The following is a 23,985-nucleotide window of genomic DNA, read 5'->3' on the forward strand; positions in this document are numbered from 1 at the left end:
ATCATTAGGTCTCGATGGGGAAAGCGGAGATTGAATGTCGAGTGTTTTTTTTTTAAAATGAGGATTCTTGACCCCCATGACTGTTGGTATCAGAGCATCAATGAGAGAATCAGACCGGCATGGTTGACTCCATGGAGGTGGATGGTGAACAAAACGAACTTGACATGCAAGAACACGGACCAAACCTAGCGATGGTTCATGGAAGCCGGACCAAAGAAAAGTTCAGAGAACTCAGTGGCTAGATCGAGTACCTTGAAGACACTTCATGAATCTACAAACCGACTGTGAGATTTTGCAACATTAGCTTTTAGTGCTTAGACTCCAAGTGGAGCCTCTGACAAAGAGGAGAGACAATGGTGGTTCTAGTAAATTCAAGATCAAGCCGAAGGAGCCCGAGACCTACAAAGGTGCTCATGAGGTCAAGGTCTTGGAGAACTTTACTTACGACATGACACAATATTTAGCACTGGCAAAGATGAATGACCTGGATGAGCAGGTCTTGCATGCTTGAACTTACTTGGCCGACGACACCAAGTAGTGGTGGCACAATTATAAAGAAGACGAGTGCTTGTAGAGGAATACATACACAATTAAAATGTGGGAGGATCTGCAGCAATGCCTTTGCATGCAATTCCTACTGCTCACATTGAGTGGAAGGCCCAGGACACGCTAAATAATCTCCATCACACTGGCACATTATGCGAATTTATCAAGTCACACTCTTCGTTGATGGTACAGATCAAAGAGATGTCTGAAGCAGACCATCTCTATTACTTTATAACCAGACTCAAGCCATGGGTGCATGATGAGCTCATGCAACAAAAGGTGACCACTATTGTAGAAGCCTATGAGGTGGCCGATTGGCTGACTGACTGATGGCAGGAGAAGCTGCACCACCCCAGGAACTCTTCGCCACCTGCAAAGCACACTCCTAAGATCGATGGGGCCAATGGATTCTACCACCGGATAAAGAAGAGGTTTAAGGGCTTAAAAAGGATAAGCGGAGGTATAGACCCATGGGAGAGACAACTAAACCCAAACCCAAGGCCACATCACCTGTGGTTAAGGGAAAGGGTAAGGGTAAGGTTGGTGGCACTAATCCAAAACCAAGCATGGGGGTTTCCCGAACTAGTTCGGTTGCATCAGCACCTAAAGGAAGGGACTGTTTCGCTCCGGGTCCCACTTTGCGTGCGACTGCCCCATGAAGCAGAGTCAGCAGACCATCCATGAGCACCCAAAGGAGGGAATGTAGGTAATGAAAACCATTCAAATGTTTGGTGCCATGAAATAAGAAGATATTGCACCCAGCCTTATGTTCATCACTGCCACTATGAACGGGAGGCCTCTGCGCACCGTGGTTGATAGCGAGGCAAGTCACAACTTCATGACCCCCACTAAAGCCAAGGAGATCAACTTATGTGTGGAGGACTCAAACGGCAAGGTCATCAAGACAGTCAATGCCCTGGGGAAATCCATTTCTCAGGTACCAAAGAACATCCCAATCTCTGTGGGAGGCCGCAAGAGCCGATGCGAATTCACCATCATCAAGATGGATGACTTCGCTGTCGTCTTCGGACAAATGTGGCTATGCTCCAGCCATGATCGACCCCAGCAATGACCAAGTCATCTTGTGCCAAGAGGGAGGTTAGGAGGTTGTCAGGATAGAGGTAGTGGCACCCGACAACTCCTGTCCATGCTATGTAGCTCAAACAGGCTGCCCGTAAAGGCCAAGAACTCTTCATGGCACTCGTATGGCCAACTGTGACAAAGAAGGCTATCTATAGGAGGCATAGGAGACATGGTCCATGAAAAGGAGCATGCAAGCCCTACTCCACGAGTATCGGGATGTCATGCTAGATGGCTTGCCCAAGGAGCTACCACCGAGGAGAGAAATTAACCATTGGATAAAGCTATACCCAGGGTTAGATCCACCCTTGAAGGCCCCTTACAGATTGTCACACGAGGAGAATGTTGAGCTCAAGAGATGATTCAGGAACTCTTGGAGGCAGGTTTCATTCGCCCTTGCAAATAACCTTATGGAGTGCCCATGCTATTTGTAAAAAAGAAGGAAGGTGATCTGCATTTGTGCATGGACTATCGGGCTCTAAACAAAGTTACTTTCAAAAACCGGTATCCCCTTCCAAATATGCAAGAGTTATTCAACTCTCTAGTGCATGTGCGGTACTTCACGAAGCTAGATCTATGCTCTGGCTATAATCAGATCCAAATCACAAATGAGGATGTCAAAAAGACCACGATGCGTGCATGCTACGGAGCTTAGACTGGCTTGTATTCACGTTCAGGCTCACAAATGCCCCAGTGAAATTTTCTACTCTAATGACCGAAATATTTCAGGAGGCTTGAGATGAGTATATCGTGCTGTATTTAGACATCTTAGTATAGTCACGCACCTTAGATGAGCACCTGCAACACTTGAGATATGTCTTTGAGAAATTGCATGAAAATAAACTGTACTTGAAAGAAAGCAAATATGAGTTTGCTAAGGAAACTATTACATTTCTAGGGTTTAAGGTGTCGCAAGGCAAACTAATGATGGACAAAGATAACGTTTGGGCCATCCAAGAGTGACCAAACTCAAAGATCATGCACGACATTCGCACCTTCAACAGATTGGCATCATTCTAGTGATCATTCGTGGATATGTTCTCCGAGATCACGGCCCCTCTCACACACTTGACCTAGAAAAATGTCAAGTGGAGGTGGACTGAGAAACACACAGCGGCATTCAAAAGGCTCAAGCACATGTTGAGCAGCGAGCCGTTCTGGCCCTTTCGAACTTCGAGTAGCCGTTCGAGGTGTAGATCAACGTGTTAGATTATGCCATCGAAGGAGTGCTCTTACAAGGTAGGCACCGCAGGCACCCAGTCGCCTATGAGAGCAGAAAGCTTCTAGAGCACTAGACGAGTTACCCGATGCATGATAAGGAGATGGCTGCCATCATCCACTACTTGCGTGCATGGAAGCACTATCTCATGGGTTGCCACTTCACAGTCTACACAGACAATGTGACGACATCTTGTTTCATCACACAGTCGAAACTATCACCTAAACAGGCCAGGTGGCAAGATTTTCTAGCCAACTACGATTTAGACATATGCTACAAGCCAAGTAAAGAGAATCGAGTCGTGGATACACTATCCAGGAGGTCGTATTTAGCCGCAGTCCAAGCCGTAGTCCAAATCCTTTAGGGAGTCACTCTACTCAACAAGATCAAACACGGGCATGTTGATGACCCACTAGCCAAGCAAATTCTAAAGGATCCATAGAAGCAGGCTCACATAGGGAGCTATGATGGGGTGATTCTATACAAGCAAAGGCACATGTATGTGCTCGCTACCAACCATCTGAGGAGGCAGGTGCTTCAAGAGCACCACGGTACCGAGTGGGCCAAGTGCTGAGGCCAAGAGAAAACACTGCAGCTCGTGAGCTAGAGTTTCTGGTGTCCTTTGATGGAGTGAGACTGCAATGACTTTGTGCGGACCTGCAATATTTGTGCCCACGATAAGGCCAACCACCAAAGGACGCAGGGGCTACTCCAGCCTCTTCCAATTCCAACTCAGCCTTCGGAAAGCCTTAGCATGGATTTCATAGGCACGCTTCCCTCGTCGGATGGGTAGATTGTGTTGAGATATCAAGCTCCAATCGTGATATGCCAGGGTGACCATTGTGCATTTATGTCATCGACTTGTTAGCTGCAAATGCGGTTGGTACACTACCCATGAATAATAGCTGGGAATAATAGCTGGATGACAACTATCTTAATGTACTCTAGTTAGTGGCTCAGTTAGTATGCCACCTTAGTTAGATGAGTTTGGTTTGAGACCCACATATAGGGTTCACCTATTCTTTTGTACTTAGAGTTCTTTTGGCTTTCACAACTAAGAAGAGGAAAACTATTTTCAGCATCCACCTTCTTGTATATTCCCCCATTGTGTATGTGAGAAAGCTGCAAGTGAGACTCCTTCCCTCTCTCCCACTCTCTTCACATGGTATCAGAGCTCAGTTCGTGGTAAGGAGCTCAAGAAAGCAAACCAAGTTCGCGGTGTCCTAGTAAGAGGATTAGTGTTGCTTTCCTTTTTTTTTCGAGTTTGGGAGCAAATCTCTACAGGTAGCACAGCCAGAAAGTGCAAGAGTGCACTGTCTCAGATTGGGATGCCCTTCGCAGTGTGGCAAAAGGGCAGTATATGCTATGAGAGAAGGCAAAGCCCCTACTGAAATTATTTTTTTGATTCAAGGCCATTTCAGGGCCTGTTTTGGTGGCGAAATTTTTTTGCAGGCACTCAAGACAGAATATTTTGCAGTGTTTTGTAATGGCGTCTGATGCTCTTTCACAGATTGTCATTGAAAAGCTTGACAAGAACAACTTCCAAGCATGGAAGTTTAGAATGATGAATTTCCTTAAGGGAAAAGGATATTGGGAGTTCATTACTGGAGCTGAACAAGAACCAGTTATTCCTAATGTTCCCAATCAGCAAGAGTTGCAGGCATTTAAAGGTTGGCATGAGAGAGCTAGAAAAGTTATGTACTGACTGTTTATCAGTATTTCAGATTCTATGATTGTGCATATTCAAGATGCAAGCACGCCGAAGCAGGTGTGGGATACTTTGAAAAAAATGTATAGCACAAATACACAAGCCAGGAAAATGCAGCTCAAGTAGGAGTTGAATAATGTGCAGAGAGAAAATATGAGCATCAATGACACACATGTTGACTCAGGTGTGTCAAACCACATGACAAGTCATGTAGAATGGATGCAGGATGCAAGGAAAATGGAAAGACCAGGATTTGTGGAGACTGGTGATGATATTGCACATCCTATTGTGCAAATTGGTAAAATTTCTTTGTCTATGCAAGATGGAAAAAAGAAATACCTGTGTGATGTATTTCATGTCCCGAATATCACCAAGAACCTGGTTTCTATTGGTTAAATGGTTGAGCAGGGCTTGTGGGTCAAATTTAATCCTCATGGATGCTTCATTGAGGATATGAAAAATAAAGGTCGCTTGATAGCAAAAGGGAAGAAGAAGGGCAAGATGTTTACGTTGGATGCGGACATGTCTCAATTGAGTGCAGCAATGTTTGCACATGGGACCGATGTAGTTGCAGATATTGATATCTGGCATAAACGCATTGGTCATGTTAATGTACAGCGACTTAAATTAATGCAAGCCCAAAATATTGTTGCAGGATTGCCTAAGTTCAAGATTGCAGAAATGCATAAGGTATGTGAAGCCTATCAATTTGGAAAACAAGGAAACCATTTCCTAGACATGTTCAAGAGAGTAACACGCCATTGGAATTAATCCACTTTGATGTCTGGACTACTAAAGCTGCATCTATTGGAGGCTATCATTATTTTGTCACTTTTATTGATGACTACAGCAGAAAAGTTTGGGTGTATTTTATGAAAAAGAAAAGTGAAGTGTTTGGGCATTTCAAAGCTTTTAAAGCTATGGTTGAAAAAGAAATAGGCCTGCAAATAAAATGCCTAAGGTCAGATGGAAGGGGAGAGTACCTCTCAAATGAGTTTGCAAGTTTCCTGCAGGAGCACAGCATAAAGCAGCAATATTCATGCAGTCATACCCCACAGCAAAATGGACTTGCAAAAAGGAAATACATGGATATTGGAGAGGTATCTCATGCCATGCTCAACGAAAAAGACCTGCCAGATTATTATTGGGCTAAAGCAGTTGCTATAGTAGTCTACATAATGAACAGGACTCCCACTGCAGCAATACATGGCATGATGCCAAAGGAGAAGTATACTGGTAGGAAACCAGATATTTCTCATCGGAAAGTTTTTGGTTGCATTGCCTATGTTCATGTGCCAAATGAGTTGAGATCCAAGTTGGATGCAAAAGCTAAGAAGTGCATCATTATTGGTTATTCTCTACAGCAAAAAGGGTATAGATGCTATAACACTTCTACTCGTAAGTTTACAGTGAGCAGAGATGTTGTTGCTGCTGGTATAAACCGGTAAATGTGATTGATGATGTAGATGCAGAAAATGGTAATACTGCACAAAATTCACATCAGCAATCACAAAATATTAGTGGACCTATAGTGTCCTCTAGCAGTGGTTCACATACTTCGCCATGGACAAAGGCAGATTGAGAACAGGAGGATCTCCTCAAAGCAATGCAGATAGTGGTATGCAAGTATCACGAAGGGAAAAAGAGAAAGTAGATCAGCCCATGGTTGATGTGAATGTAGGTCACTCTTATGTGGATGGTGAATCCAGTGGCTCAGAATAGAGCCTTGATGATGAGTTGGGTATTCCTTTTATTGTTACAAGGGATGTTTTGAGAGCACCTGGTAGTGAGCCTATTTTGTCCAGGTCTACCAGAGCTAGGTATCCTATAAATAGGTTGAAATATGATGGATTTACAGCCATTCACTATGCCTATATGGTCAAAGTGATACATGAACCAGAACCCACTTCTTTTGAGTAAGCCATGGCAAAAGAAAGCCATGGATGAAGAAATGGATGCCTTGGAAGCAAATGCTACATGGGAATTGATGCCTTTGCCTAAAGACAAGAATGTAATTGGCTACAAGTGGGTTTATAAGGTGAAGCACAATGCAGATGGTTCTGTGAATAGATACAAGGCAAGATTAGTTGTCAAGGGGTATGTACAGACATATGGCATTGATTATGAAGAAACATTCAGTCCGATTGCAAGGATCGCAACGATAAGAGCAGTCATTGATATGGCTGCATCCAAGGGATGGTCTTTACATCATATGGATGTAAATAATGCCTTCTTGCATGGTGATTTGCAAGAAGAGGTCTATATGGAGCAGCCACCAGGTTATGTTCATGCTGTTCATCTTGAGTTTGTTTGCAGGTTGAAGAAAGCCTTGTGTGGCTTGAAGCAAGTACCCAGAGCATGGTCTGACAAGATAGGACAGTATCTTGTCACTATTGGCTTTTAGATTTCCAAGGCAAATTTCTCACTTTATGTGAGAAAAACAGAGAAAGGTATTATGTTGCTTTTCATTTATGTTGATGATTTGATCATCACAAGTGATAATGATGAAGATATCCTTCATGTGAAAATGCTATATTGAAGCAGAAGTTTGAGATGAAGGATTTGGGAGAGCTGCATTACTTCTTGGGCATTGAGGTGAGTAGATCCACAAGTGGGATATGGCTCTTGCAGAGGCAATATGGACTGGGCATGCTGTCCAAATATGGGATGACAAGCTGTAAGTTCCTTTAGAGTAGAATGTGAAGCTGAGCACAGATGCAGGTGAGCTTCTGGAAGACCTACTATGTACAAACGCATAGTAGGAAGTTTGATTTATATGACTATTACCAGGAGCTATGCTGTTGGTTTGGTAAGTCAGTTTATGCAGGCTCCAATGAAACCACATTTGGATGCGGCTAGATGCATACCGAGGTATGTGAAGTCCACATTGCAGTATGGACTATTTTATGAGACTGGGGTTCAGATACAGTTGCATGGATACACTGATGCTAATTAGGCTGGTAGTATTTCTGATAGACAATCTACCAGTGGATATTGTGTTCTCTTTTACAAGTGCTGCAGTCACTTGAAGCAGCAAGAAACAGCCTACAATTGCCTTGTCGATCATAGAGGCTAAGTACAGGGGTGCAACAATGGCTGCATGTGAGGTAGCCTGGTTGCATAAGCTACTTTATGATATGCATCAGTCTACAGATGGGCCAGTTGTCATTTATTGTGACAACATGAGCAGTACACACTTGGTAAATAACCCAGTCTATCATGCTAGAACAAAGCACATTGAGGTGCATTATCACTATGTGTGGGAGAAGGTTCTAGTAGGTTTTATTGATCTAGTTTATGTCAGCACAGAGGATCAAGTAGTTGACATATTCACGAAGCCATTGGGCGTAGGAAGCTGTGCAAGTTCAAAGACCTACTTGGTGTGCAAGAATTGGGATTGAGCTCGAGGGGGAGTGTTGAGATATCGAGCTCCACTGTGATATGCCAGGTTGACCGTTGTGCATTTATATCACCAACTTGTTAGCTGCAGATGCAGTTGGTACACTGCTCATGAATAATAGTTGGATGACCGCTATCTTTATGTACTCTAGTTAGTGGCTCAGTTAGGATGCCACCTTAGTTAGCTGAGTTTGGTTTGAGACCCACATATAGGTTTCATCTATTTTTTTGTACTTAGAGTTCTTTTGGCTTTCACAACTAAGAAGAGGAAAATGGTTTTCAGCCTCCACCTTTGTGTGTATTCCCCCATTGTGTATGTGAGAAAGCTGCAAGTGAGACTCCTTCTTTCTCTCCCACTCTCTTCACACACTGGCATCTTGGTGGTTATTTGCAGACTAACGAAATATGCCCACTTTATCCCCTACATGGTCCCGTGCAATGCCCTGATGATAGCTTGACTGTTCTTAAGGCATGTGGTGAAGCTGCATGGCTTACCGCATGAAATTATCTCTAACAGGGATGGTCACTTCACCAGATCCTTCTAGCAGATGTTATTTGCCATATGTGGCACCATTCTATCCTTCACCAACTCCTACCATTAGCAAGCTAATGGCTAGACCAAAAGGATCAACCAGATCCTGGAAGACTATCTACGCCACTTCGTACAAGGCGACCAAGCTGACTGGGCGGTGTACATAGATATAGTTGAGCAACTATATTCTGCTATAATGCTTGGCATTCTACTATCGGCTTTTTGCCATTTGAGCTTGCATATGGTTATCAGCCCCTAGCTCTAGGAGATGCGGTTGCCTTGGTTAGCAAGGCAGGCATATCACCGACAGGCGACTCCTTCAATGAGCAGTGGGTGGCATGGTTGGCAGTTTCCCAATGACATTTGGAGAAGGTGTGGGTGCAAAATGAAGAAGCATTACGACAAGAAGCACCACGTGGAGTTTCCAGAAGGAGTCAAATTCTACCTTAAAATTAACTCTGACCAATTCACTTACCCTAGCAAAATCACTGATAGGTTAGCTCGATGATACGATGGCCCGTTTCAAATCCAATGGTGGATCGGCACCTTGGCATACGAGCTCAAGTTGCCCCAGCACCACCACGTGCACCTGGTGTTCCACATGTTGATGCTGAAAAGTGTCCATGTAGACACAGATCCCTAGAGGTCTCGAAAGACATGCGGACCCACCTTGGTCATGGATCGTGGAGAATCCAAGAGCTAGAGAGTATCCTCGCCCACTGGGATAGGTCGAATCAATTCGGTGCCAACCAAATATTTCTTTGCAAATGGAGGTCCCAACCGAACAGCTCCAACTAGTGGCAGAGTGCCACATCACTCTTGAGATTTCAAGAGCAAATGATCACTTATAATGCCATGCATCCCTTTCCTAAAGTTGGCGGGGGATGGAAATCGAGGGGGGGCAGTGATGGTGACCAACCATCTACAAGGGATCCCTGATCCACCAAGGGACCACCAAGGGACCACTCCCCTCTCGACACCTTAGCCTTCTACCCCACTATGACTGGATGCATAGGAGACACATGGTGTGCCAACCACCTGGACGAACCCCTTTAGGTCCCGAACCCTTCGCTCTAGCAGTCACGTGGTGTAGCAGTGCCACCTCAGTGGTGAATAGATAGCCCGACAGCAACCCTTGATGTGACAACTCACCTCCAAGAGACCCAAGTGGCCTATTCAACCCACGTGGGTGCTGATGCCATGTGTTTTCAGTAGGACCATGGATAGTATTGGACAGTGGGATGTGCAAGATCTTGGGCTTAAATGAAGCACCCATGGAGAGGCATGCATGCGGCCCATGAAGGAGATCTTGGGTGAGTTCCCCATGCGATAGGTGCCCCTTGGACCATGAGCACCTCCACCATAGACTACATGCCATGAATCGATGGTGGGAGCTATGGATGGTGAACACCTCATCGCCATCTAACAGTTCTCAATCGGATGCGACACAGTGAAACAGCCAATCGGGGAGCACCATGTGGACAAGGGAGAGCATGCGAACTTTGACCCAAGTCCAATGGGACTTGACCAAGCCAACCTTTAAAGGTCGAGGCACAGAAGACGAAGGGGTTGGCAGACCGGATCGACAAATTATCAGACATGGCTTAGCAATCGATAAAATTGCAGAAGAGCTGGACTCCCGATGGACTGTGAAGACATTGAGTCAAACAAGGCGAGAGACCATAATAACGGCATGTCCATGAAGAGAGCCAATGGAAGGAGCTTTTGCTTGCCTATAAGTGCATGAGCCATGGATGGGAGAGTTTTCCCTAATGGGTGTGTGTGTGCGCTGCGAGTGTTTATACTATGGATGGCTCGTCCACCTTAATATTCCCAAAGGATGTTCTCTTCCCTTACCTTGTGTCATTGTTATGTGCATCTGTGTGGCTAATGGAGTGCGAAGGTTATCTGTTTGATCGTTGAAGTAGCATGGGGTAACAATAATCATGGCTAGTTATGCTAAGTGATGTGCAGTGTTAGTTGGTTGTGAGCATCAAACCAGAAGAGTTAGTTAGCACCTAGTTAAACAGTTGGAGGTGTAGTAAGTGAGGTAGTCTTTAGTTAGAATGATGGACAACTCGAGCACGTGTCAGATGACCATTCTTCCTCAATTGACTAGACCTACCATTTAGTTAACATTGAGCTAGACGAGGCTAGGTGGGTTGGCTGACTAGGTTTGACCCTTATGGTTGGTCGGATGTCATGTCACCACGTGGAGCCTGGCGGTTGGATCTCAAATCAATGTAGATGGGTCAGAGGACCGGTGAAGCTTGCGTGTCATCGAAGCACACCATGTGGCTTGATGGATAGAGCCACATCATCTAGATGGCAAAGTGGAAAACTGGTTATCTCCCTATGGAACAAAAATGGGATCACCCACAGTGATGCCTGCGGGCTTGGTTAGTGCGCTGATTTGAGAATCTCCACCCGATCAATCGACTCCCTTCGAGGCAAGTAAGTATTTGGACCCTCCAAAAAGGAAGCTTTGATGCCCACATGGCTGAGCTCTTTTATAGTGGACAGGGTGCCCAAGATAACTATATAAAGAACCACTAGAACCCTAGTCAACACGTTGTGAGAGGGTCTAGTGGTAAGGTGACAGGTTTGTGAGGAGAGTGGTTGGGGGTTTGACCCTTGGGCGAGTTCAATGTGATGCATAGAGAATCTCGAGCAAAATATTCTAGTGGATCTATGGGCCCGCAATGGCAGTGCGGGCCAACCCTTTTGCACCGTGTGGCTTTGAGAACCAGACCAGAGTCGACCAGAGTCGAGGATGAGTCGCTCGCGAGGTTCGGTTATGTTTTGGACAGTTAGTTTAATCAAGTGACTAGAAGAGTCTAGTCCGGTTAGTAGCATGTAGTTTAAGTCCGTAAGCGGTGCCTAGTTCGGTTAAGTCATGCTAGTAGTTAGGTTATGCCCTTGTTAGATCGATGCCTTAGGCATTTCGACACTTGGTTTAGTAATGCGATGGAAGTAGAGGTTTGTGGATGAGTCGAGTAGTTGGTGCCACATTACCATTTCGGAGCTAGGCCATATCATTGGGAACCAGGGGGTTCTCTCGTTGTCTTGATGGGGAAAGAGGGGATTGGGTGTTTTGAGTGTTTTAAAAAAAAAAATGAGAATTCTTGACCACCGTGACAGTGGAGGAGGGGGAGGGGGGGGGAAGGAGGGGGGGGGTCGGGTGGTGGAGGGGGGGGTGGAGGAGGGGTGGAGGAGGTATGGGTGGGTGGTGGAGGAGGGATGGGTGGGTGGTGGAGGAGGGGGGGGGGAGGTGGAGGTGGAGGGAGGGGGGGTGTGGAGGTGGAGGTGTGGTGGAGGGGGGGGGGCAGTGGGGGGGTGAGAGGGAGAGGGAGGGGGCTGGTGGTGGTGGAAGGGGGAGGAGGGGTGGTGGAGGTGGAATCTTGACGGACGAAGAACTTTGACAAAAATTCAAAGGGAGGAGGAGATGATCACCTACAACGCTCTCCCAAGTCCTTCTTGATCTAACAGAATTGTTGAGGGTGAATGGACGGTGGGTTAATGGCTAGGTTATCACTATGAGAAGGGCTCAAAATAACTCACCAATGAGGATAGGAGTAGGGTGGTGGTCAATGGAGAGAGAGGAGCATCTTGTGTAGGGCTCGAAATGGGGAAGAGGATGGAGGCTAGATGTGGAAGAAGAAGAATGAGGGGGTGGAGTGCATTTTTATAGGAATGGGTTTAGGGTTTAGGGTCAAACCCTAAACTCTTCCCGGGCCATAACTTGTCATGGTTAGCTCGGATCGCTCTTCTGTAAAAAGGTAAAATGTTTGAAATTGTGAGCTCTATGCATTAATTTCCATTACCTAGCTTGATTTGTTCTTCAAGTGGCTTATTTTTCAAAAATAAAGAAAATTTTTTAAGGTAGTAACCTAAGGTTGATGCTTGGGGTTGATATGTTTGGCTAGAGTTGGAAAATTTTTTGACTCTCCTTGCCCTTGAGTTGTACGTCTATGAAAGTTTGTGGGAGTTTGTTTTTTACACATACTTGCATATGTTTACTTGTTACTTGAGATGCTATTTTCCTTGGTAACGATACCAAATCTTGTCTCTTTCTCACGGCTTTTGCAAGAAGAGCAGGGTATTCTCAGTATGAAGGGTTCTGAGGCTTTTTGTCACCTATAGATATATCGATGTCATAGTTTGTAGTATAAGTGTAGCTTAGGACCTCGGGTCGTATTCCGATGAGAGACGTAGGCTTAATTATGTTAAGCAAACACAGTGCAAGCATGTGTGAAAGGAACATGCATCATCATGATTGGGGTAAGGAACTCTTTCACCTTCATTGGGGATTGAAGGGTTTAGGAGGAGTTTAAGGGTTAGAGGAAGGTTCAAGATTCAAAAGGAGGTTCCAAGATTTAGAGGGAGGTTCAAGGGTTTAGAAGAGGTTCAGGGTTTAGAAGGAGGATCCAAGGTTCAGGGTAGAGTACATGGCGGAGAACTCGTGTCCCTCATAGTAAATCATGGAGGTCAATGGTTGAGGGACTAAAGATTTAGGGGGAGCATAGGAGTGGGAGAGGAAGAAGGTGTAAGAGTAGAAGGGAGGAGGAGAGGGTGGAGAAGGGAGAAGGAGGAGGGAGGAGGAGGGAGGACCAGAGGGAGGAGGAGGAGGAGGAGGAGGAGGAGGAGAGGATGGGTTGCAAGGTTGGAGGAGAGGAGAGGAGGAGTTGCAAGGTTAGGACATACTTTTGGACGTGGAGTGTAAGGAAGCATGGACACTTGGAGACAATTGCTTGGAATACCAAAGTAGAACTCAACACAATGCCCCAAAGAGTGTGGGCTTCATTCCATTATGGGGTATTTATACAAGTTGGAGATCTTCTCTCTTTGCATTTAGGAATTATAAGATATTCTCTCTCTACATGTAGAACTTGCATCTAGAAGTTGCATCTAGGAGTTGCATGTTGCATGTAGGAGTTGCATATAGAACTCACATGTAGAACATGCATGTAGGAAAGGATTTGCATGTAGAACATCCATGTAAGAGTTGCATGTAGAACTTGCATATTGGAGATGCATTTTGAGGATTCGTAAGAGAGATTATTCCTAACCTTATGCAAGTACAAGCGGAGCTTTGCCGCTACTCTACACACACATTCTGAGCTACCTAAGTCCATGTTGGCATAGAGACAACAACTATCATGTTATAATTGTGCCTAGGATTGTCCCTTTTGAGTGTGGGAATTTTTCGGTGTAGATGAATCGTTAATTGAAGGTCACAACTGAAAGCTATAAGCAAATTAGTGCGAAAAGGAGCCCATATAGGGGCGCAAATGAACGATTTATAGGGATTATGAAATGGTGTGTAATGGGTTGGAAAAATTTCCCATAGCATGGTGGTTTTGAGTGTGAAATCTTGTTTCAAACGGGGTCCAGTTTGGCCACCCAATGAGTGAGTTACGAGGAGTTAAAGTAGGTGCAAAATATGGCTTTTTTGGGTGTCTTTGCCTTTAAAATTGGATGTAAATGGACTTAAAGTCTAACTAAGGTATCCTAATTGACCCAGTTCAGTTGGCCTAACTGACCCAATCTAGTTGACCTAACTAAGTATGGCAGTTCCCCTAAGTAAGTCAGTTGGTCTAACTGCTAGTAGTCACTAACCTAACTAGTCAGTTTACTTAACCTAATCGAGAACTAGTTACGCTAACCTAACTGTGGTTAAACTAATCAAACTATAGTTAACTTAACCGAGCTTCAAGTAACCTAACCTACATGTAGTTAAACTAACCTAATGACCCTAACTAAACTACCCTAACCTAACCTAGGTTAGTGGGTGGGTTAGGGTTAGGGTTAGGATTTTTTAAAAAAAGGGAGAGGGGGGTCGGCGGTTGCCTCCGATTGACAGAGGTGAAGGGTGGAGAGGGGATGGGAGGTGTGGAGGGAGCTGGGGGAGCGGTGTGGTGGAGGGAAAGGGGGGGGGGGACTTGATGGGAAATTCAAAGAGAGGAGGAGATGATCACCTACAATGCTCTCCTGATTCTTTGTCGATGTAACAAGATTTTTGAGGACGAATGGACGATGGGTGGATGCTAGGTTATCATTGCGAGAAGGGCTTGAAGCAACTCAATGATGAGGATGGAAGTAGGATGGTGGTGGATGGAGAGGCAGGGAGGAGGCAGGAAGGTCTTGCGTAGAGCTCGAAATGCGGAAGACGTTGGAGGCTAGATGTGGAAGAAAAAGAATGAGGGGGTGGAGTGGGTCTTTATAGGAATGGAGATGGGAGGGGTTTAGGGTTAGGGTTAAACCCTAGAACCTTCCCGTGCTATAACTTTTCATGGTTAGCCCAGATCGCTCTTCAGTGAAAAGGAGAAATGTTTAAAATTTTGAGCTCTACACATCAAGGTGTCCATTAGATAGCCTGATTTGTTCTTTAAGTGGCTTCTTTTTTAGAAATAAAAAATTTATTAAGTAGTAACCCAAGGTTGATACTTGGGGTTGATTTTTTTTGCTAGAGTTGGGGTTTTTAAAAAACTCTCCTAGCCCTTGAGTGATATGTTTGTGATAGTTCATGGTAATTTGTTCTTTACACATACTTGCATATGTCTACATGTTACTTGAGATGCTAGTCTCCACGGCAACGGTACCAAATGTTGGCTCTTTCCCACTGCTTCCACAGGAAGAGCAAGGAGTTCTAGGTATGCAAGGTTTTGAGGCTTCTTGTCACCTACATATATTTCGATATCATCGTTTGCAATATAAGTGTAGCTTAGGATCTTGGGTCATATTCCGGTGAGAGAGGTAGGCTTAAGTGTGGTAAGCAAACATCACATATGTTTGTATGCAAGGAACAAGTTTCATCATGATTGAGGTAATGAAGGCTTTCACCTCCATTGGGGGTTGAAAGGTTTAGAAAGAGTTTAAGGGTTAGAGGAAGGTTCAAGGTTTAGAAGGGGTTCCAAGGTTCAAAAGAGGTTCCATGGTTTAGAAGAGGTTCCGAGGTTTAGAAGGAGCTTTAGGGTTCAGAATGAGTTTAAGGGTTAGAAGGAGGATCCAAGGTTCATAGTAGAGTTCGTCTCCCTTGTAGATCATGGAGGTCAAGGGTCAAGGAACTAGACTAAGAGAGTAAGGTGTAATTGGGAGCATAGGAGTGGGAAAGGAAGAAGGTGTAGTAGCATGGGGGTGGGGGAAAGAGAGGAGAAGGGAGGAGAAGAGGGAGAGGAGGAGGTGCAAGGTTAGAGTAGAGGGAGAGAAGGAGTTGCAAGGTTGGAGGAGAGGGGATTAGGAGGCAAGGTTAGGACATGCTTTTAGAATTGGAGTGCAAGGGAGCATTGACACTTGGAGACAATTGCGTGGAACACCAAAGTAGAACTCAACACAATGCCCCAAAGAGTATGGGCTTCATTCCATTATGGGGAATTTATACATTTTGTTAACTAGAGAAAGCAGTAACAAATTCACAAGCCTGTCATTTGCAAGATGACAAGGGTGGCTTGATGATCAGTGCAACAGCTTTCCCAAGACTATGCAGTAGCTCGTTTGTTATACAATTGTGTGAGGAAGATTGAAGGAGCTTGTTCCAGGGAAACAACATTGGAGGAGCATCTGTCTATACCTGGGTAACACAACAAAGTTGAGAAGGAGCTCTAGAAGCTTAGGGGATCTTGAAGGTGGCGAGAGGGAGCTCGTGAAGGCAGAAAAGCTTTGAGTGTACAGCTTGATCCAAAAATTTTCCAAGTCCCTTGACATTCTAAAAAAGTAAGCAGGAGGCCATTTTCAAGTGTGAATACCAGTGAATCCGTAAGGATTTTGGACCTGTAGTTAACTAAGAGGTTGTAGAGCTTCCTAGAAGGTACAACTTTGCTGTTTATAGCTTTGGCATTTAGTCTTTTGTTGCAAAGATAATGATGTTCAAAAATAGGGACAACATGGCATTTGTGCCCAAGAAAGCTCCTCCTTCCACCATCCACTTGCCTTTCTTTTTGGAAGTTGGCAAATCCCACCAGTGGGTGGTTGATGTGTGCCTTAAGCACTTGGTAGAGGGAAATTGAGGTCTTCTTGTAGGAATATTTCCCCTACACAATGAATGCATTTGGGGCAAGAGGTTAATGCCATTTTTTGACACAGTTTTTGATACTTGGAAAGTGGCAAATGCATACATGTTGATGGGAAATATTCCTTCAAGGTGGTTGATGTGTGCCTTAAGCACTTGGAATATTTCCCATACACAATGCATTTGGGGAAAGAGGTTAATGCCATTTTTTGACATAGTTTTTGATACTTGAAAAGTGGCAAATGCATACATGTTGATGGGAAATATTCCTGCAAGAAGACCTCAATTTCCCTTTGCCAAGTGCTTAAGGCACACATCAACCATGCCTCAACCACCCAATGGTGGGATTTGCAAACTTCAAAAAAGAAAGGTAAGTGGATCATGGAAAGAGGAGCTTACTTGGGCACAAATGCCACAATGTCCCTATTTTTAAATATGTTACATCAACATTTTGGCAAGTTGATGCATTTTGGCAAAATGATGTAGTAAATGTCACTTGGTATATGCCATTGGTGATGCATCTTGGATGCATAAGTGAGTGGCAAATGCATACACTTTGATGTTCACTTGAATGCCAATATAGTGAGACCATATACATACAGTAGATGCATTTTGGGGACACTTGAAAGGCATTTTTTATTCTCTGGCATGCAATTTCCAAAAAGCCGTTTATGCTTTGGATGCCATAGTATATGCAAGTCTTTTTCTCAGAAATCAGATTTTCTCAAATGCCATTTGGCTATGCTTTGAAGCCCACGAGAAAATGATTGATATTCTTGACTGACAGGTTATTGAAAAATTGATGCTGTTTTTTATGACAGAATAATCATTTTTGGGATTAAATATTCGTGGTGCGGAATTGGGTTTTGTTGTGAGTTGAGAAGTCAGACACCTCTGGATAGAATTCAATTTGTCTTTTGGAATCTTTTCCATCTGGAGTATGCATCAATAGTTATGATGTGTACAATACTATCAAAACTTGTAAGTTAGCAACAGGCTGTTTTTTCAAATGTGAACAGATGAAAATCTGTAAGGATTTGGGATCTGCACTAAACTGGATAGTTTTAGATCTGTTAATTATCTACAACTTTTCAGTTAACACTTTTTGCATCTGAGTTAAGGGTCAAAAGATATATGATGTACAAAGTTGCTGCAGACAACAAAATTTTTGCTACTTGGTTGGCCACTACAGTTGGCATTTTGGATTGCATCTAGATCCATTGAGATGTCTAGTTCATTAGAGAATGCCCTCTTCAATATAGAGAAATCGGATGGCACCAATTTCTTGTATTGGAAAGAACAAATTTATAATGTGCTTGTACAGAAAAAGCAAAACAAGTCCATTAGATGCAAGGTCGTTAAGCAAGAGCTCTTGAATGATGATGAATGGTTAGAGATAGATGAGCTTGCATGGTCCACAATTATTGTCACACTTTCCAAATCTGTGTACCTCAATGTGAAGGACACTAAAGGTGGTGCATTTGGAGTATGGGATAAGTTGCATGATCTCTATGAGAAGCAAAGTGCTGCTTCTCAAGTCTATTGGCTGAAGAAACTCATTGACTTACACATGGATGAGGGTACTGCGATGTCCAATCATCTAAATGAGTTCAATACTATTTTCAGTCAACTCTCAAGGCAATGTTTCTTCTTGTCACTTTGCCTGAGAGTTGGGATACATTCAGGATAGCCATTAGTAATTTTGCACGCGCAGGTGGGCTTACATGTGCAAACATGGAGAGTAGCCTTCTAACAGAGGAGGTTAATATAAAGAATAATGCAGGAAACAAAAGTGCAAGTGCCCTCACCATGAGGGGAAGATCTCAGTCTAGGGTGATATGTGGCAAGAAAGGTCACCTGAAGAAAGATTGTTTCAAATAGCAGAAGGCCAAAGGCAAAGGCAAAGAGCACAAAGAGGACAACAAAAAGGAAGTGAAATGCAATGTCAAGATAGAGGAAGTGAATGCTTTGAGCAGCACTTGTGATAAGGGTGATAGTCTTTATACCTCTACACACAACCTGTATTTCCACTGTCATAATAAGTGGCGAACCATTCCCCATGGGGCGTAACATGGAATGAAGCACGAGCTAGAGCAAACATTTTTTTCTTTGACCTTTGCAAATTAGACCCTATGGTGTGTATCCTCTACTTGGACATGTTGCCCACCTATATCACTTTAACATCAACTTGTCGGGTTCTATTTTCACAAATAAACTACCCAATCAATTGGCCCCTTTCAATGTTCATAAAGGAACCCCCTTATATATGATTTTGTGACCTCCAAGACATAATTTACAAGAGTTTCCTGGTACACAAACATAAACAAATTCTAGAACTTGAGCTAATACTCTGTCCTCATTGTCCTACACTTTACCTTGCTCCCTCTCTTAGGAACAGCCTCAAAGTAAGTTAATGAATCATGGGCTATGAAATCATCCTTGCAAAGGAGTCATGCACCTTGCCACTATTGTAGAGGTTATAAGCCTCATGTGCTTGGGATTTAGTCATGCATAAGACTATTTTCCTCTCAAATGCCACATAGGAGGATGCCACCCATTCATCTAATCAAAGGCACAATGGAAAAAAAAACACGTGAAATGTCAATTAATCTGATGCAAATGCAACTAATCTTACATGTACTCAATTAATCTTGCATCTGGCAAGCAAAAGGAAAATGCGACAATAGTTAGAGTTTAGACATTATTGCAACAGTTGGAGTGAGGACGGTCTCACAGTATCAGGATCCCCGATGCCTTATACACGGATGAGACTCTCACAGAGGCAGTCTTGGATATCTGGGTTTCTCACATGTACGGGGGGGTGGCCGGTCCTTCACATGTGGCCTCAGCACTTGCCAGTATCAGCGACTTTTATCACTCCGTTGCTAGTGCTCGGTGAGGTGAGGTACTCAGGCGGGAGGTTGGTATCGGCAGTTGGCAGCCTTGCAGAGGGAGGAGCAGAAACGACCATCAAATGCTTGGGTACAGGAGCGCCGTGTGAGTTTCATTCAAATAGGGTCTAACTACCACTTAGTAATTGTGGTAGCAAGACAATCTTGCAACTAGTGCAAAAAGTGTTTGCTAATGTACCACCTAAACATGCTTACACCCTAATGCTTTCCATATCAACAATCTTAAGACTTCCATTGGCCCTCCTCCTTGATCCATTGAGGATAATGATCTTCCTAATATTGTTGATTGCGGAGATATTATATTCTAATTGTATTGTTTCTAGATTATTTCCCATACTCAAAAGTCTACTCATCATGAAAAAATGTGGTTTTTGTACTGCTTGAAGTTCAAGGTTACCTACTTATTGATGCACAATCAGTTTTGGCTCACTTTTTCTCAATCAATCACCAACTCTTAGAATTTTCTCAAGAATTCTAGTAGTTGAGGCCCAACTACTTAAAAAACGAGTGACAATATTATGGCTATGACTTGTATTTACCTTTGGGTAGTTGGAGAACTTGTACACCACCTTTGGTACAAGAATTTTGGAATAAAATCCATTTCATTCTTAGAATTTTTTTTGGTTCATGTGTCTTGGTAATCTGTGTACATGTATGAATAAGCATTTGAGTCACCTTTAAAATGTGTGCTAAAAAATGAAAGGTGTTTGAAGTTCAATCCCAACCTTGGCAATCACATTTGATTCCATAGACACTCACATATTGATTCCATATAAATGTATTTTGGAAATGATTTTGAAATTAAGTATTAGTTTTCTTGAATAGACTAATGTGCATTTGTAAGCATTGGTTGTTGCGTGTAACTACCATGGTAGGCATGGTGAAGAGAATAAATATTTAATCTATTGCATGCAATAATAAGGAGAACCAAAAGAAATTAAGAGTTGCAAGGACAATGAGCAGAAACTTTATTCCATCAACTAAGTAAAGTACTACATTGTGGACTAACCTGCCTCTCAACCGATAAGCAACAAGCCATATTTCAAGAGGTGAAAGGTTGCCAAGCTACAAAGATTCACGCCATGGATCATGGGGCATCTACAAGGCTAGAGGCAAAACAAGAGGGATGCTTATCTCCTCAAACATATGCACCAAATCACCCATGTTACCATGCAAAGTATGATGCATGCAAGGTGATAGTTGTACCTCCTATCTACTATACCCAACCATAGCTTACTATCCTCAGCACCCCCCTCAAACTGAGGATGTGTGATCCAAAATCAACTGTGTAAAGCTCTGCTGTCGACAAACTCACAAGGAGCCAAAACCAAGACTCTTGTACACAAGACAAAAGTCTGAATACATAAATAGCCACCAAATGATTCTTCACAAAGCAAAGTGAAGAATTCTCCAAGGTGCACTAATCTGATAAACCCATAGCTAACCAAAACTAAGGAAGCAAAAATATTGTATAATCAACATGACTAAACACACAATATGACACTCAACTACTGGTCTCAACCCTAATGGGTTTTTTAAACCTTATTATAATGTGCAATCTCTGCTCAGAAGGCGAAACCATCGTAGTCACAATCACAGTCACTTACTTCACATAGACTTGCGATGTGCCTACTGCATGCACCTCCTCCTTCATCTTGGTTGCATCCCGATCATGTTTCTCTATATCTTCATGTTTTTGGTAGTAGTAGTCTTCAGGTTTGCCACAATAATTGCACTGGAACTCAGTTGGGTGGGTGGTTGTCTTTTTTCATTGCTTTATTTGTTCTAATAGGTACCTTGGCGATGTAGGCATGTTCCATATCATAGGGCTCATCCATCTTCTATTGTCTCTGATTGTCTAGGAGGGTGGCAATCATTTCATTCAAAGATAGCTCACAATTCACACACAATACTTTGACTGTGCTAGATATATAGGTGGAAGACTCGGAAGGAGAACTACTTTGATTTCGTCATCATCACCCTTCACCTTTAGGTCAAGTAGCTAGTTCAAGATAGATCGCATGCGACTCAAATGTTCACTGAGAGAAGAGGTGTATCTCATCTTCAGATTGAAAAACTCTTGTTTTAGAATCACCTTCAAATTTTTGAGGTGTGACTCGAACAATGTTTTGATTGCAAGCTAATTCTCTGCTACATTGGCTGTCTAGTCAAGATGATGATATTACCTTGCACCTAGAGCTTAACCGATGATCCCAAGCACCTTTTGATTTTGACTATCCCATGTTTCTTTTGGCTTGTCAGATTCACTCGTCTCCTCCTCTATTCCTAACACAATTGGCCATAAACCTTTTTAAATCTGATAAAGACTAGAGTCTCATTCTGAGCTAGCATGCAGGGAAATTGTTGCCATTAAACATGACCAATTTCACAGACTTGTGTTTCAATTCCATCTTCAAAGTTGCTCTAATACCAACTAAAGAGAATAGGGTCAATGTTTGCTTGGGTGTAGCTAATCGCAGACCTATTTTCGAGGCCATTTCGATTTTAGGCGGACCTGCGCTCTGATCACCGAAAATTTTCCCGACATCATGAACTTGCACTGGCGTAATAATGAGACACAGTCTTATCATGGTCAATAGCGCAGAGCTCGACACATGGTACTATATGCATTTACTCATGAGCACAGAGATTGTCACTCTACCTCTAGCCTGACTACATCACGTAGCCTTTGCCTTACCAGGTTTGCTTGCATAGCTTCGCCATCTATCACTGTGCAACACAATCTTTTGCTGCACTGACCACCGTGCTGGTTTGAACACAACCATGTTGGCCTGACAACATCACAAAACTTTTGCCTTGACAACTATCATTACACAGCTTCACCATCTATTGTTGCACAACACAATCTTTTGCTGTGCAGATCACCGTCTTGGTTCAAGCAATGGTGTTGGCATGGAGAGACCACCATGTTGGCATGAAGACCACCATGGCAGACCATCGTGGCATGTTAATCTCTAACAGGACCCCTCAAGGTCCATATCTGCAACCACCGCGCTGGATGTTGGAGCTATTTTAGTTCTAAACCAAGGAAAATAATGTTATTTTATAGATATTTTAGTCATATTACTACTTGTGCAATAATTTCTCAACCATCGCACATGTCCTTGGAGCTATTTTAGTTCCAAGCTAAGGAAAATGTAGACATTTACAATTTAGTATAGTTTGCCTATTCAACCCACACGTTGGTTATTGGAGTTATCATAGTTCTAAAGCACCGCGCTGGTTATTGGAACCATTTTCACTACAGTAAGAATAGTTTTTTCAAATAATTTCTTGTGCAACAATCCCTATGGTTGCAATAAAATGTAAACGAGGGCACAAATATGCCATTTGTTCTTCATTAGAGCCACTTTCACTACCGAAGTAACAACCAACAATAGTTTTGGTGATAATGGTACCTACTACATTGAAATTGAAACAAAAGAAATTACATCTGATAGTTTTTGCGATAATAATATTACATCGAAATTGAAACAAAATAAATTACATTTGAAGCAAACATTTAACAAAACAGATTTCATGCAAAGATGCTAGCGCTTGTTTTTGTGACACTTCTTTAAGCACTTGCAACACCACCACTGTGGCAAGACTAGGTGTCACTTTTTGCCCATGTTAGCACTTTCTGGGAACTCATCGTATGCAGGGGACAATGCGAGCACCTTATAATTGAAATAACCTTTTTCATAGCAACTTCAGAAGTCAAGGCACTAGAAAAGGGAACTTAACTTGGAGGTGAGCTCAATCGAGCACAACATTTGATAGCGGACAAGGAACTCAATATGGTGGTGAGCTCTAGCACACTGATGCATGCTCTCAATGTGTTAGAGCTGATCACCAAGTTGAGTTCCTTCCCCAGTGCGGAAGGTTGTGTGCAATTACGAGAGGCTCAACACCAAGTTGAGTTCTCTCCCAATACCTCATGGAATAATGGCGACCCATATCCCTTGCTTCCCATCTTGCAACATGGTTGGTCATGAGGTTTTTCTTTCAAGTCTTTCAAGGAATTACCTTCGTCATAGCAACTTCTTTCAAGGCACTGGTGGGGTTATCAAAAGAACTGCTTCTTTCAAGGCACCACTGGCAGAGAGAAGTCAAGGACAACCCGTTTCCCTTGGCTCTCCATCCTACAACTCCCATGGTCATGGATATGGCTGGTGGAGCAAGGGGCATTGAGGTTGCAACAGAAAATTCATCATAGGGGTAGAAGGGGGCTTGGAGATGCCTTTGTCATAGATGAGTTGGTGAGAGGTGAACTTTGATCAGATGAAAAGCAAGAGAAGATGTAAAGGCAATGCGACAAAAAAATAAAGTGGAGAAAGGAACGAGTTGACTAGAGAAAGATCGCATGCAAATTAAAAAGGGAAAGAAAGGAAAAGGAGAAAGAGAGACGTACACAAATTTGCACACTTGTAGGGAGATTAATCAGACCATTGCAATTATTATTTATTTTGAAAATTTGAGAGAGAGAACAAAAAAAGGAAAAGAACAAAGAAGAAAGGGAGAACTCTAATCATTTTGATATTGGTAGGGAGATAGTTCAAACCGTTGCACTTATTGAGG

The sequence above is a fragment of the Dipteris shenzhenensis genome, chromosome 27 (assembly GCF_047967505.1).
Source record: "Dipteris shenzhenensis isolate YYH24624 ecotype China chromosome 27, Dip_SZ_1.0, whole genome shotgun sequence".
Taxonomy (NCBI): domain Eukaryota; kingdom Viridiplantae; phylum Streptophyta; class Polypodiopsida; order Gleicheniales; family Dipteridaceae; genus Dipteris; species Dipteris shenzhenensis.